The sequence below is a fragment of the Vipera berus genome (assembly GCF_964194415.1).
Source record: "Vipera berus genome assembly, chromosome: 1".
NCBI classification, from domain to species: domain Eukaryota; kingdom Metazoa; phylum Chordata; class Lepidosauria; order Squamata; family Viperidae; genus Vipera; species Vipera berus.
The window spans coordinates 128,621,353-128,638,323 of record NC_138202.1 but is presented as its reverse complement, the minus strand read 5'-3'; the positions used below and the strand labels follow the sequence as shown (position 1 = coordinate 128,638,323).

At 34.8% G+C, this 16,971-nt stretch overlaps 1 protein-coding gene across 6 annotated transcripts in view; it reads right to left on the bottom strand.

Moving 5' to 3' along the window:
* The window catches only part of PTPN4 (protein tyrosine phosphatase non-receptor type 4), a 114,920-nt gene that overhangs the window by 85,580 nt on the left and 12,369 nt on the right, over positions 1-16,971 (bottom strand). The window lies entirely within an intron of this gene.

Below are 16,971 nucleotides of genomic sequence, written 5' to 3'. Positions count from 1 at the left end.
TTGCTTTATAGTAAATAGCAACAAATCCTAGAAGTTGCACTGATTTTAAACTCAAATCCTTTTGAAACAAAATGGCACATGAAGTACAACTTTGAGTAGTGTGCATGGACAAATCAGTGGAATTCTTTTTAACAGATTTGTCCATGAAAATAATTTCATAAAATGTAGTTTATAATTAAATACAATATTTTTATATTATATTAAATGTATTCACTGCAAAAAAATCATACATACCAAAATAAATTACAAATGTTAAAAACAAAGTGAAGATTTTAAAAAGAAGTTTATAATACTCAGGCAGCAATACAAGATTTATCACTGAAGAAAAAAAGTGCCTCATATTTTACTTATACCATAAATTAGTCACTTCATGCATTATGACCTTCATAAACTTCAGAATTATCACTCTTCTCCAGTCATAGGATACAATAGTTAACATATCTTAAGCTGTCTTAAATATAGTCCAACCATGCCTACAGTACTCCTGTAGAGAATTTATACAGAGCTTAATTTATGCTATAAACCCCTTTATTATATCACATTAACTTATTTGTATGAAGAAATTAAAGCTTTATCTGCAAAAAGAATGTCATTATAGGCATTATTATATATTTTTTTATTTTTAAAAATAATTATTTAATTATTTTTCTATACAAACTACAAGTCTCTGAAATTTATATTTCACTTAAATAGCTATGAAAATATTTACATTATTTATTTATTTATTTATTTATTTATTTATTTATTTATTTATTTATTTATTTTATTGGATTTGCATACCGCCCTTTCCCAAAGGACTCAGGGCGGTTAACAGGGTAATTAAAACAAGAAATACAAAAATTAAAAACAATTAAAAAGATTATAACAGATTATAATAATTGAGGTTGGGTTTTAGTTTTCACTAATTCCAATTTAAAGTTTAACAACAGAGTACTCCATCATACTGCTATTTCAGCATGCACTTCAGATTATATTGCTCACTGTGTAGCATATATTACTATGTTACAATGAAAGCTGAACTTGTTTATGATGTGACATTTAGATTTGCAGATGAAAGAAAAAACTAATTATATGGTCTCAGTAGATCCTGTTAAATACTATAGTTATAAATTACTATATAGGAGCTGTGGTGGGCAGTGGTTAGAATGCAGTACTGCAGGCTAACTCTGCTCTCATTGCCATGAGTTCAATTCCTTCAATCTTGACCAGCTCAAGGTCAACTCTGCCTTCCATCCTTTCGAGGTCGGTAAAATGAGGACCCAGATTGTCGGGAGCATCATGCTGACTCTGTAAATCGCTTAGAGAGGGCTGGAAAGCACTGCGAAGCAGTATATAAATCTAAATGCTATTGCTATAAAGATGGAAAATTGAAGCTTGGGATGTCTACAATACCTAGGGGATATCAAAACACACTACAAGCATTTCCTTAAAGCTATCCACCCCATATTCCTCTATTAATGTAATATGTTTCAAATATTAACACATTTACAAAATGAGGTTTGGTGTTTTCAATTCTGCTGTGAGCTACCTACATTTTGCTGTACCTCTGAAGATAAGCGAAGCTTAAGATTTAAGGGTAACATTCAACATTGTACAAATGTACTTCTGTTTACATAGGAATATTTTCCCTTCATCTTCTTTCCTGCATAGCTTCTGTATGTTTACTATTCAGATATCCAGGGCCCCTCAACAATATAGTTAGGAGAACAGGATGGAGATGTATCAACCTGTTCTTATTCCACGAATCAATGTCTTCTGTCAGCATCTGCAAAATATTAAACTAATAGATTCACCCTAATGCTTGCAAGAGGTGATAGGTAATACACATCTTAATTCCTAAAAAAACTACCATTCTAATGTAGGTTAAGACAAGTTTTAATCCCTTCAGGCAGGAAATGATTATTAGGCTAGTACACATTCACAGCAACATCATTTCTAATACCTATGTTACTTCATGCATATCTTTTACTATTCCTTTTAAATCATTCTCACCCAAGTCTCAACACCTCATAGTTTATTCTTTTTTTATCTCTAACCAACAGAAATTAGCTATTGATTTATCATTGCATCTTTCACCCCTTCTGTACTTAAAAGTTGGATTTTAAAAAGTACATTTTAAATATGGCTATTGAAATTTATATGCCGGTACTAAAACTGTACAGTCTGATGTGCCATAGTATGTTCGTGAAGTTACTGAACACATCTAACAAAAACAGTTCTATATCTAATGTTACATCCAATATTGTGTAATTTCATTCTAGTTTCTACCATTAGTCTTTTCTTCAACCAATTCTTTTCATAGAGGACCTTGGCTTTTTCATACTGAATTCCAGCTGCTTTGTTTCAGCTGCAGACACAGGTTTGCAGACAATTAGAGAGAAAGAACAGATGCACAGTAGGAAGGTGGCAAGTCACTGCTATGCTTTCCAGGGATGTTAGGGAAAAAAATACACTATACTAAAATCTGTCTTTGTTGGAATGATGCCTATGAATATTAGAATGTCTGTCTAGGATAAAAAAAAGTTAGTGCCAGAAATTCCAAGAGTGCTGTTTAATGATCATTTAGCCTGCTACGTGACAAAAGTAAGAAATATTGTAATTATAATTAAAGGTATATAAACGCAGAACATAATCCCTAAATAGCTAACTGTTTAATATGTTATTTTCTACTATATTTTAAACATTTTGAGAATTTTGAGAATTGATCTATGATTATGCACTTATCTCCTCTCTTATTTTGCTTTATGCATGCTGGGGCGACTGGGTTATCTCCCCGTGTAGATGCATATATTATCCTAAGCCAAGAACAAAGTACAGAATGGTTTGGCAGAAGGAACTAACAAGAGCGTTAAACCAGTTGTATCTAGTGACTTTATAGCATTTAGTCAACTTGTTTTCGGAATGCTTAAAATGCTGAGAAGGGAAAAATGACTGTAAAGGTCTGATAACATGAAAAAGATGTAACTGCTAGAAGGTAAATATGAAGACACAGATGTCACTGATTTGAACAATTTTCTAGAAAAGTGAACTCCACAAAAGTAGCACATATGCTGATATTTACAAGACACAGAATCTAAGTTCTGCAGCACTAGCACAACAAAATAGAGAGCTAACATAATTTGCTTGCCATCAATCCTCAAAGATATTGTATATACCAGGGCTTTTCAACTTTTTCATTGATTGTACCACTTTTAGCAGGGCTTTTCAACCTTTTCACTGATTGTACCACTTTTAGGATATGGCAAGATCCGAGTACCACCAGTTGCTAGCAAGGTGTCAAAAACTTGATGACACCCCCCCAAAAAAAGGAAAACAGTGATGAAGTACAGGTAGTTGACTTACAACAGTTCGCTTAGTGACTGTTCGAAGTTACAATGGCACTGAAAAAAGTGCCCCCAAGCCACAGCCGAGCAAGACACCTGCCTGCCTGCCCGGCGGAGCTCTTCCTCCTCTCTGAGGTTTTCATTGTTGTAAGTATTTCTGTTGAGGATTGGCAGCAGGGGTGAGGTGGGGGGTGTTTGGTTTTTATTCCCCCCCTCAGCTGGGTGGATACAGCAGGTTTTAGTCACTTCACATGACCCTGGGACACTGTGACTGTCATAAATATGAATCAGTTGCCAAGCATCTGAATGTAAATCACAAGACCCTGGAGATGCTGCAACATTCCAACTGATTGGCGCTTCTTCTGGGTTTGGAAGCGCCAGGATCAGCGCTGAGCTCCAGCTGGAGCCTAGCGCTGATCCTGGCGCTTCCACTGAGCCCTGACAGCCCCGAAGAAGCACTGATCCTGGCGCTTCCGCTGAGCCCTGACAGCCCTGCAGCTCCAGCCATCTCTTGCTCAGGCTTGTGCGGTGCTGCCACCGGTTCAGCTCATTCCCCTCCCCTGCTACCACTTTTCTAGGATGGTCGCGTACCACTTGCCAGGTGCCAATCTACCACAGCTGGTACCCATACCGCTGGTTGAAAAGCCCTGGTATACTGCTGATACTCTGAACTGTGACTGTGAGCCACTTAGAGAATATCATTGTTTTTATTTAGTTGCTTGCACTATACATAGTAAGAGCATGCATGCCAAATAGAGGTTTACTAGTTGCATCTCATCCCTCTCTTGCCTGTAAATTTCCTCTAGTTTATTCATTCAAGAAGTTCTATTTTTCTAAACATTTTCAAGAAACTATTGGATCTCTTTTTACTTGCAATGGTCAAATATTACAATTTTATTTTATTTCATTTTTAATGCAACTAAACCTCAAAATATAGTAAATACTTTTGGGATATACATAGAAAATGAAATTTTAGTTTTGATCGCGATACATAGAAGAATGTCTTTTGATTTTATATAGCTGTCAACTGATGATTTATTATCTAAGAATAAGTTTGTTTTTTAAGAATGGAATGGGTAAAAATAAAAGCTAATATTTTGAGAAACATGGAGGAGGAAAAGGCTATGCAGAAGAAAAACAGCACAGGCAAAAAGATTGTTGTATAATCCTTGGATGCACCAGGCAATCAACTGTAATATTCATGAAGATTTTGAAAATACATAACCATAAGCATTATGTACAAAATATTATAATCTTGTGCAATGTTAATTTGCTGCTTCCCTATTGTAATGAAATAGAATACTGTTAAGATAACACTACAGAAGTACTTAGCATTCACAAAAGGAATTGTGTGATAAAAGCCACAAGTTGATGTTCCATCAAAGAACTATTTCAAAAGCTGAAATACTTCTCAATTGTTACAAAAGGAACACTGCTAGGGATAACTCAAATATGTGTATAATTCTTCCTATGTTTTTGTTTCTGAAATGTGCTACCAACATTCAAAGATTAATTAAAATAAGTTATAAAGATTTTTTAAACTAAGCTAAGATACAAATATATTTCATAACAGAAGTTGAACGGACATTAAGGGTAGCTTACTATGAACCAGGGGATGTGATGTTTATTTAAAATGGATACATAAAATGATGTGCTTTTCTTTGACATAACCACAGCATTAAGTGTGACACAACATCAAAACACAATGTACCTGATATTAACTTTGGTTTCTATTAATAAGTTTAAAGGACTATAATTTTCTGAGTAGTTTCAAAATTCACCTGTAAGATGGGAACATAACTTTTTATTTAAAAATCAGCACATTTGAATCAAGATACATACACATTTAACAAATGCTATTGTGGCAATCTATTGAAGTAACCTGGAAAGGTTTAAGACTTTTTCTTGAGGAAAGGAACAAGTACTGCTGATCTCAGTTATCATGCATGCTGTCAAGAGTCAGGCACTATTATTAAACTTCATGTCTCCACAGCTATTTATATTTCCGTTTTAAATATGCCTTAGGAAATATTAATTTGTATTAACAGTAACTTGTAAATCTAATCAAGCAGAGAATTCTCAAAGTTTATGGAATCTCAGATGCATAAATGTGGGATTTAACACTACTTTTTTAAAATGACTTTCCATTTCTCTATTCGTTCACATCACACTAAAATGAATTTTTTGTAGGATTTTCTAGTCAGAAACAAGTATTTCTGTGATAAGCTGATAAAACAGCAACATCTTTCTTGCTTCTTTAAGTTATCTACTGCCTTGAAATAACAAGTGTCATTGACCCTACTGCTGCCTGAAACTGCAATATAAAATTGGAATAATCTATCCAACACTTCTAGACTTCTACACTTCCTTGTAATGATAGCTTCCCTTCCACCTCTGCAGTCCTGAAAAAATGAATAGCTTAGCACCTCAATAATCAGGTACAACAATAGAAAATGAGAAAACTCATCAGCATCAGTGCAACCTTTTGTGAATATATAAAAGCCCACATCACTATTCACATTTCCCATCTTATATGCTTTAAGAGGACATGACAGAAAAATACCAGTTTCAATTTCAATTTATTATGTTCAAAGATCAGCCAACATTATGTTGTTGTTGTTGTTAGTTGCGAAGTCGTGTCCGACCCATTGCGACCCTATGGACAACGTTCCTCCAGGCCGCCAACATTATAGTTTCACACAATATCTGAAAGAAATGGGCTGATTATCCTATGCAATCTGTATGACCAGAAACAATTACAATTTGTCCCAGCAAACAAATATATTATGGAAAATAATCTAAATTTAGGCCATTTTCCATTGTGACAATAAAAAAGGAAAGTTCTCAAATCAAGGTCAAATCTAAGTAACTTTTCTGTCTAAGTATTAATTGCCAGATCTTAGTGACTAATGCTAATATGAGGTTGATTATATAATTAACCAATTAAATGACTTATATATCTTATATAGTTAGCATTAATATAAATCTACATGGAAAATATTCTCCTAATAATTAGTTGTTACCATTTCAAGTTTGATTTTAACAAGATAGAGGAAAACTCACAATGCTTGTACTTCTGGAAGAAGGAGATTTTAGTTGCACAAACATGGTTCTGCTAGGTAGACCAGACTAAGAAATAAACTCGACAGGAAGGTTGAAGCTCCTTTAACTGAGACTGGTATTGAACGATTGTGTTGTATTTGATCCTACTTATACTTCAGTAAATTAGGGAAACAGCTGCCTGATCTGCTTCTGAATGTTATTCAGACATTCTGGTTTTAGAAAATGCCTTGGCAATAGAGCTGGCAGAAATGCTTTACTAAACTACATATTAAGATAAACTAGGATTACATATATTAAACTACAAGGGGCTTGTTTAGTTTTGTTTAGTGCAGTGTATGAACCCAACTTTATTCATTATGCTTTATGCTTCCACACTGTGAACATAACTTCTCTAGTTTTTTCCCCAATAGAGTATATTTTAAGCAAAGTGTAACATAATAAAATGTTTTAATCCAGCTATGATTCACCACTGTGCTCAAACTGAGATAATGACTAAAAAGCATAAACTACATAATCTCAGAACATTACACCTGCCTCAGAAACAATTCTAATATAATTAAAGACAATTGAAAAAACCCCCAATTGTTATTATGAAAAAGTTGGATTGCAGGGAAGTAGCTGTATTTTACCACCACATTTATAGAACTATCTTCAGATGACATGATAAAAAAACAGCAAGAAATATCAACATAATAAAATTATGTCTTAGAGAAGTATTTGTATGACCCAATACCCATGAAGATACCTCAAGAGCTTCAACTGGACATTTTTAATTGATAAAATAAAATAGAATATCAGACAATCCTGGCAATAACATTGTTTCAAACACTGTTGAAGCATCTGGCCTTATTGTATTTATTTTCAAAGCATTCAAATTATTCTATTGCAGTGATAAAAAATAAGCAATGAAAAAATAATCAAATTTAGAGAAACTTTTCTGTTAGCAAATACTGATGAAAGAAATTCAGAACACAGCACTTTTTTAGATAATTTGTAGAATCCAATTCTATATTGAGCGAAGTGACTGGCCCTTATCAAATAGGTGAAAGTATCACAAACAATTATGGAAAAGCATCCTTCTTGTGGAAACAGGTACACCAAGAAAAAAAATCTCCCATTTAACCATCTTCTGGAAACTTAATGTTAATTGGCTAGGCTATGAGTTTGTTTTGTTTATAACCTGGAACAGATTTTAGTAATAGGATTGCATAACATATCTGTACATGAACTGGTTTGAAGGTGGAGAAGATGGGAAAGGAAGATTTTATCTTTGAACTTCTCCAGTGTTCATTAAAAGGTCAGGTACAGTATTTAGATTACCAGAACTATGTTCCAGCTGAAGGGTAAGAAATGTGGCGTCCTGACTATAATTCTCATAACACAGAACATGAGACATAATAGAAATTGTTCCAGAAATAAATCAGCAAGTCTAGATTGTTACCTGTTTCTTAGTCCATTTTCCTTGCTTATTTATTTTACTCTAGAATTTTATTTATATTTCATATTTCTTTACCAACTATCTCCCTCAGAGAAGGGCTCTGGGCAATGTACAACGTAATAGCTATCTTCTTGAAAATATTGTCAGGAGGAGGAGGACAGCGATGATCAGCTGTGGGCAGTGGTGTTCGGGGCGGTCAGAAGGGCAGAGATGGGGTGGGAGATAGGCAGGAGCTGGGAGTTTGAAGCGAGCACAGCCAAGGCAGGAGAAGCACTTCATTTTGACTTCTACTGTGGTGAGAGCTACCTTAGGTTGCCTGGTTAATTTCTGGAGTTCTCAGAGACTTCTTTCTCTCAGCCTCTTGCATTCTGCTGTCAGGCTGAACTTGCTGAGATAATCTGCCCTGGGCAAATTGGTGGGTGTTTGAAATCTTCCCTGCTTGTAGATGATTTTCTGGAAGGTGATGTCCAATTGTCTGGAGATCTTTTAACATTCTTTTCCAGCTTTACATGCATCTAATATTTTCCCTTCTTTCTGTAGATCACAGAGAATTATTTCGATCTCTAGACATGGTGATACTTCACACTTCGGCAAGAAAAAGCAAATCAAACCAAATTCCTAAGGTTTAAGCAAGACAACTTCCTCCCAGATCTTCTCTAATAATGTTCTAATCAAGTTGTACCAAATCTGGTGCACCTGATTTTAATTTTAGGTATTTGAGACAGTGATTAGTGGAGGGGTACTGAGTTCTCACAAAGGAATATAATGGTAAGAAGGAATAACCTTGATGAACAGGGGAAATCGCAACCATGACAACACATTAAGAACTCCCTACTTCTCACTTCACACATACAGTATAACGGGATGAAGGTGGGGAAGCACATTCAGACTGGCAAGATTTGGTTACTTTAATCTTATAATAAAAGTAGTATTAGCATGTGTGATTTCTATGATTCTACATATGTTCAGGTAATCCAGAATGAATTTATTGGTATTAAATCTTATCCAGCCCATAACACACAATTACTGGCATTCAAAGTATAAGATAAGGTTACTTATATACCACTAATTTACTGATAATTATAGCCATTTCAATTTTATTGTTTTACATGGAAAAATTTAACAAGAACTAAATCCAAATCTGAATTTTATTTATTCTGCAACTGCATGCTTTCAACAGAGCCGTTTATAACATAGTGAACTGCAACTATTAAGCAATATGGAAATAATTATTTAGTTTATTGCATTTAGAAACGTTATGTGGTCACTCTTTTAAACCAGTAATTCTGAGTTACTAACCCATTTACAAAAACAAAAACTGAAACAAAAATAAAGAAAAAACTGACCCATCATACAACAATTACCTGTATATGGGGCTAACATCCCAGTCCTAATATCTAAGAAAAAAACCAGATCTTAAATGGCCTCCTGGAAGGGCAAGGCCTTCTGAATCTCGAGGGGGAGGCTGTTCCACAGGGCAGAGACCTCAAAGACAGGAAATTCTGTAAGTAATGGTCAAGTGCCATGAAGGGTTTTAAAGGTGACCAACGCCACTTTTAAGGCAGACTGGAAGCCAATGTGGCTTAGGCATTGTACACGGGAACTCTGGAGCATCCAAAATTGGACGCGGTACTGTATTTTTGGTCCAGTTAAAGTTTCCAAGTGTTGTTCAATGCAAGCCCCATGTAGACCACATTGCAATAATCCAGTCAGAAAGTGATTAAGGAATGAGTGGTAGAAGCAAAGTTTTCTATTCCAGAAATGAGTGCAACTGATGCATAAGATGAATCTGTGCAAAGGCTCCCCTGGCCCTAGTTGCTGCCTGCCATGACTAAGTAAGGGCCATGAGTCTAAAAGGACTCCCAGATAACACATCAACTAAGTCCAGAAGTATGCAACTCTTATCAAAAGTTCCAACTCCATCACCCAGGGTGATTTTTCATCTTTACATGAATAAAAATAACACAGATTATATTGTCATCTTTATTTCTATAAAATAGATATGTGCCTTAGAACAGGTTGGTTGAGTTCTCTATATGGGTGGCTATATTATGTGACTCACATAATATTTTAGCGCAATACAAGAACAGCTGACATACCTGAAGGGCTAGGTATATGCCTGGATAATAACAAAGATAAATCTACATTTTATAGAACAGACTTAATCCATATATGTGTGCATTTTTAAATGATCAAGTAAGCATTACCAAAGCCATAGAAAGCTTTAAAATAATTATGCATTTAATTTGAATCCAATAAAATATATAGACTGAAAAATTTCTAACCAAATCTATAAACATTTATCAAGACACACATTCCATATCCAACTTTTAAAGTAAAAAGAGCTAAAAGACAACATTTTTACAACAAATTTCCTATGCCCCATCAAATACCACTCACAAGGGTCACCACCTTAAGAAAATACATTTTCATGAGTACAGAACAAACAAATGTCAAGAAAGGTCAGCAGCACTAGCAAAATGTCACTTAGTCTAAAACAATTGCATTATTAGTACTATTAATATTCATTAATATCACAGAAATTTATCCTGGTATTTATTTTAACCGGCATTATAGCAGAGTCAACATAGTCAATGAATAAAACTAATTACAATGTTATTATGTAGTGCAGATAGTAGCAAGTATGATTTGGGCAATTTTCTTATATAGACACGAATACACAGATAGGTGTGTATGTATACAAACACGCATACTAGTTATTTGAAAATAAGGCAGCATTTCATTCTATATTAAATGCAAATACACAAATATTATAAAACACTGTATTTACAAGTATAAATACAAATATATTTATTTATTTATTTATTTATTTATTTATTTATTTATTTATTTATTTATTTATTTAAACTTATATACCGCCCTTCTCCCGTAGGACTCAGGGCGGTTCACAAGTTTTTTTTAAAAAACAATGCAACAATTTACAAAAATTAAAAACAATTAAAATGATTACACTAACCTTGAAATAAAACCCAATTACAATTAAAATACAATTAAAACCCCAGTTAATACTCTTAGTCTAGGCCAGAAAGCTCGAAGAGCCAGGTCTTCAGGTCCCGGCGGAATGAGCGAAGGTCAGGGGCAGTCCTAAGCTCTACAGGCAGCTGGTTCCAAAGGGCCGGCGCACGCACAAAGAAGGCCCTCCCCTGGGTATTGTCCGCCGGCAATCTTTTACCGGAGGTACCCTGAGGAGACCCTCCCTGTGGGAGCGCCCAGGATGAAGGGAGCTTGTATTTAAAGTATATAAATACTGTATTTACAAGTATTGTTCTCCTATTATAAGCTTTCTCTCAATTAGTTACGCTATTTTATTCAAACCAATTAATAAAAAATGTAACTAGGAATAATCAACTTGCTATGACAACAAGCTGGTATCATTACAGCCCCTTTTGTCTTCATTCATATACCATAATGAGTAGAAAGCTTCCAGTAAAAAAAAACCTAGGATAACTAAAAATCATATTTACTTCAAAACGGCCAAAAATATAGCAATGGCACAAAGATCAGTAGCATTTATATTGGCAAATAAGAAAAAGTTGTTCCAAAGGTTAATTACAAAATTTACATTCCATAAATATGTACTCAGAAGAATTTCTTATTGATTTAGTGTTGTTTACCTGAAAGTAAACTTTAAGCCATGCAATTAAAATGATTAGCAGAATTGCACCTTAAGTATATTTAAGTCTAGTAGGATATAGTTCTGTGAGAAACTCTTTAGAATCTACTGATTTTTACATTGAGGAACTGAACTAAATCTTTACATTTTGGATTTATTACTACAAATAAACTTCACAGTCACTGAAAAGTTCACAGAAAGCCAAAGTCCTAGAAAATGCACTTTCTCTCCTAGTTAAGAATTTAGCTTCCTAATGATACCTATGTAGCAGATAGTAATTTTATAAAACAGAAGTGTGTGAAGCTGACTTACGTTACAACATGTGTTTCATTCTTTTGTTTAAAAAGATAAGAGACTAAAAGAAGAATGAATAACAAAATACTGAAAACTTTTGGAGAGCTAAATACAGGTAAAATCGCTTTCCAGGAATATGAAGAACCCCCAAGACTTTCAAAAATTGAGTACCGTAGACATATCTCTTCTGTATTTTTCAGGAAAAACAAAATAAAGATCACCTGGGTTTAAACGTATTAAGTTATAAGATATTAACAGCTACTGAGAAAACTTGCAGAAATTGATTTTATTAAAACAATGATATCCAGTTTCCTTTATTTATGCAATGTCTGAACATCTTTTTCCCCATTTAATTATGCAGTGTGAAAGAAGACATGCCACCATGTATTACATGACAGGATTTATGTTCTGAATCTTTACCTATGGGAAGCTGAGCCAACATTTCATGCTAAAGTTGGCAGTTATGTAAATACTCAATAACTTCTCACTTCAAGGCCACCAAGTACAACACAATCTGTTAATTTGTGAGAAATATAGGAAGAAAAGGCTGCAACGGGTATAAGAAACACATCTCACAATAGCAACATCCAATAAATTGTTGTTTTACTTCTTTCTTGAATACAATAATATTTCTCAACTAGCAACACTATAACTGTGAGTTCTGTAAAGCCCTGGAGGGAGGTGGGGGGGGGGGGGAAGAGATCTTTACCATACCTAGCTATTTCCATTTTTTTTATACTGAGTAATACATCTAACAATCCTTTCCAATATCTGAAAATTAATTATGGCTTTTAGTAATTTCATAAATCGACTTTATTTAAAATGGAGATGATCAATATGTCTATCTTCAGTTACAAGAAAGAACTTATCAGAAATCTTCTGAAGTCAGTGGTTTAGGGCACATATCTAATAAATCTATCATTTTTTTAATTTTTTGCATACACGTTTCCACTGTTTCATATTACTGTAAGTGAATTTGCCTTAGCTCCCTAATTGTATCCTTTTCTTCCTAATCTTTATTCTAGCTTTCCATTCTTTTAAAATTCTATCTTCCCCATTTCAATTAATTAATTCCCTATTGAAGTCTCACCCTAAACATAGCCTTCTAAACACAAGCCTTCTAAATTATTGAACTGATAGCCAACAAATTTTACTGGGCATATTGGCTAGAGACCAATTAACTACACTTGTTTAAAATTTGGTTGGTGCAATCACATCTTCAAAAGTAACAGTGTCTCAAAACACAGTGTCTAAAATCTCCGAATTTAAAGAGCAAAGTTCCAAAATTCCTGTACTCTTCTGTGAATCTAAGCAGATTTCATCCCCTCAAAAGAGATTACAGGTAATCCTCAATTTACAACCATGTAACTGGCTTGTATTTAGGACAGTTGCACTTGCATGAGGTCCTGTGTTCACCATTTGTAACTTCCCAGCCTGCTCTCACAGCATCAGAACAACTTTTTCTAAACATTTAAAAGTCAAGCAAAGTCAATGGGAGAAGTCAGATTCACTTAACAACCTCATAATTCACTTAATAATGGCAGTGATTTGCTTAACAACTATGGCAAAAAGGACATAAAATAGGGCAAAACTCACTTCACAACTGCCTTGTTTAGCAATGAAAATTTTGGGCTCAATTGTGGGCATAAGTCGAGGACTGCCTGTACTGGTCCTAGATGCATACATGACATCCCATTCTAAAATAAAAATAAATTGCAGGTTGAGTTTCTTTTCTTTTCTAATTAGAAATGAATACATAAAGCTTCAATTTTTCAAGCTATTGGAATCTCAGTAAAATTTGGCAGTTAAAATTCAGCCCAAATAGAAATTGGGTTCATTTCATATACTACTGTGATTAATGAACATTCCTGGTTTTTTTTTTTAGGAAGAGAGAATTACTGAAAACTTCTATTTTACTCAATACACAGATCTAGGAACTCTAGAGAGAAAATGCAAGATATTAATCATTTTTAAATGTTTGTAATTAGCTGAAAAATGAATTAAAAAATAATTTTATGCAAGAATTAAGACAACCAAGGTGCTCCATTCTATGCCAACGGAGCACTCCTCATGCTTTCATATACAAAGAAATAATAAGAGAAAGGGAACATGCATATATGCACATGCACTACAAATGTCAGTCTTTTTATGTGAGCAGTTGACTTGCATTTCATGTTGCAAATTGCTGTTAGAACTCCCCTTGGTATGCTGAGTGTTGCTATTGAAGATCAAGTTTAAGTTGATCACTCAGACCCACAAGTCTGTCTTCCTGGATTTATAACATTATTTCAAGTATGAACACACTGATTTATATTTGCATATTTCTGCTGTTATCTTCAGGATCCATAAAAATAAGTATACAAGCATGAAGTATAATACTATTTATTTGATTCTTTTTATTTACTTTTGTAAAATTTAACTAAATGTAGACAATTTTAAGATAAATTAGGTTCCTCCTAACATAACATTAGACATATAGTCTGATATATGATAAAATGCATTAACAATTTTGGACAAAATATAGGGGGGGAACAATGGCAGAATATGTGGTTGAACTGACTGAAAATTATGTTATAAAAGAGAATGCTGATAAAATGATATAGCATTGGTATATGATTCCCAAAAAAATATCCAGAATGTACAAAGGTACTTCAAATATATGCAGGAGATATGGACAACATAAATGATAATTTAATCTTGCCTGGTGGATTTGTAAAAAAAAATATCCAGGAAATTTGGGGTTCAAATACATACAATGATATCAAAATTTTTAAAGATCACATGTAACTGAAACCATAAGTTTTCTTGCTTGAACTAATGGATAGACAATTAGAAAACAATGATGTTGTATTGTTTTTGTGTATGATAACTGCTGTGAGACTATCATACTCAGAAAAATGGAAAGACACTGAAATACCCACAACAGAGGAATGGCTGATGAAGATTAGCAGAGATGGCAAAATTGACTAATTTGATTAGAAAAAAGGACAATAACTTCATTTATTAGTAACTGGAAATCCCTTATGGGCTTTTTGTTGAAAAAAGAAAAAAAATGAACTTGTGATTTATGAGTTTGATGATTTGAAAGGGTACATTATGGAAAGAAGGAAATTATGATGCATTTTTAGAAGGAGAGGTAAAACACACGTTTGTAACCACTATTAAAAAGACTGAAAACCACTTCTTTATAATCTTTTATCTTTTTCTTAACTATTCACTATTTTCTCTATTTTTAAATTCCTTTTCTACAATTTGTGTTCTTTTATCTTATTTCTTTATCTAATTTACATAGCCATATCTTACAAACAGGTGGATTATAGGCAGTGTACAACAAAACCAAAACAGTATCTAAAAGCAACATTATTAAAAAAAATACAAACAGGGCTAAAACAAATAGTAAACAAAGGGATGTTAATAATAATGGAGCCACCTCACTTGTTCACCTGTCCTTGAGGTCCCTAGGCCTTTTGGGAACCAGGTCTTGAGCCACCTTCAGAAGAGATGTATCCATCCTCATACCAGGGGGAGAATATTCTGCAATGTGGGTACCACAGCAAAGGCACATTTGATACATAAGGCCATGTGTTGCTGTTCACCTGAGGTTGTATTTACCTACTTTTAAGAACTCTAAGTACCAGGTGATTTTTACCAGGGTGGATAATAATCATTTTTTAAAAAAAATAAATAAAAGTCATATTTCTCTTATTTGAATTGGATTTTTTTATTTAAATTGATTTTTTTTTAATTTTTATAAAATTTACTTTAATAAAATGCTTTTCGAATAAAAATCTATCTAAATATAGTTTTATATTTAAGATACATTAATGATTTAGTTAATTCAGCATGAAATGGAGCTTAGTTATGTGGCATGAGGCTGTCTATTAGGGGTCTTCAAACTTGGCCCTTTTAAGACTTGAAGACTTCAACTCCCAGAATTCCTCAGCCAGGCATGCTAGCTGAAGAATTCTGGGAGTTGAAGTCCAAAAGTCATAAAAGGGCCAAGTTTGAAGACCCCTGCTGTATATTCTGCAATATTTACATTTTTGGTAAACTCATTCAATGAATGAGTTTGCAAGCTGAGATAACATGCACTGCATTGATGCATTCACACAATTTCACAGTAACCATGAGATAAATCATAAAACAAAATTCAGGAATATTCTTTTATCCCATTGTTTTGCAAATCTATGTACGCTACAAACTGTACGATTGTTTGAAGAAAAATGCATCTGGACCAGGCTCTAAGTGTTTTAATTAAACAAAAGAATTTGAGTAGTTCTCCAACTATCGTGTTTTCTCCAAAGTAAGACCTGGTCTTATATTATTTTTGCCTCCAAAAGAGGCATTAGGTCTTATTTTTGGGGGGCTGTCTTATATTTTTTGTGATGGCGGTACCAACAGCCTGTCCAGCAGGTGCCTCTGTGGCTGCTGGCCCACTTCTGCTGCGGCCGCTCAGGGAAGGAGGCTGCACAGCACACTGCACTGCTCCCACAACAAGGTGAGGCAGGTGGGAAAGGTGGTGGAGGTACCCTACGGGCCCCGGTTACTTCAGGGCCCCACCAGCCAGGCCATTCCTTGCTCGGTGACCTACCCTTTCACTCCCCTCTCGAGCTGGACTACCATGCTATGGAGGATGGGTGGGGTAGGCTCAGTCCCCCTCCGCATTTCGGAGTCAGGGAGAAGTGATGGTGAAAGGCTCTGCTGCTGCTGTGCGCCACTGGAGGAGTTTTCTTTGCACTTTGTCCCATAGATCGTCTGTCTGGCGGCAGCCGCCACATCCTCCTCCACCAACTCTCCTGTGGCTTGTGCCATGACCAGGCAGCGCAAGCCTCCCGTGCTGCCTCCTACAGCCAGCCCTCTGTCACCACCACTGGAGAGAACAGAGAATGGGGAGAGCCCAACTCAAAAATCAGGGTAGGTCTTATTTTCGGGGTAGATCTAATTTTCAGGGAAACACGGTATGTGTGATTAACCTATTAACCTAAAATCAATTCTGATTTCGCTGCTTTACTAATCTGACAGCTTATTATTCTAAATAGGAAACTTTCATTTTGTTTGCAAATAATAATATTAAAGATTCTACTAGCAAGAATGATTCCTTACATTTAAAAAGCACCTGTCATTTTAGATCCATCATGGCAGCGCCTGTTAAAGGGCATCCACTCACCTGCTGCCCGCCACATCCCTCACCTTGTTGTGTCACTGCCGCATCACCAGCC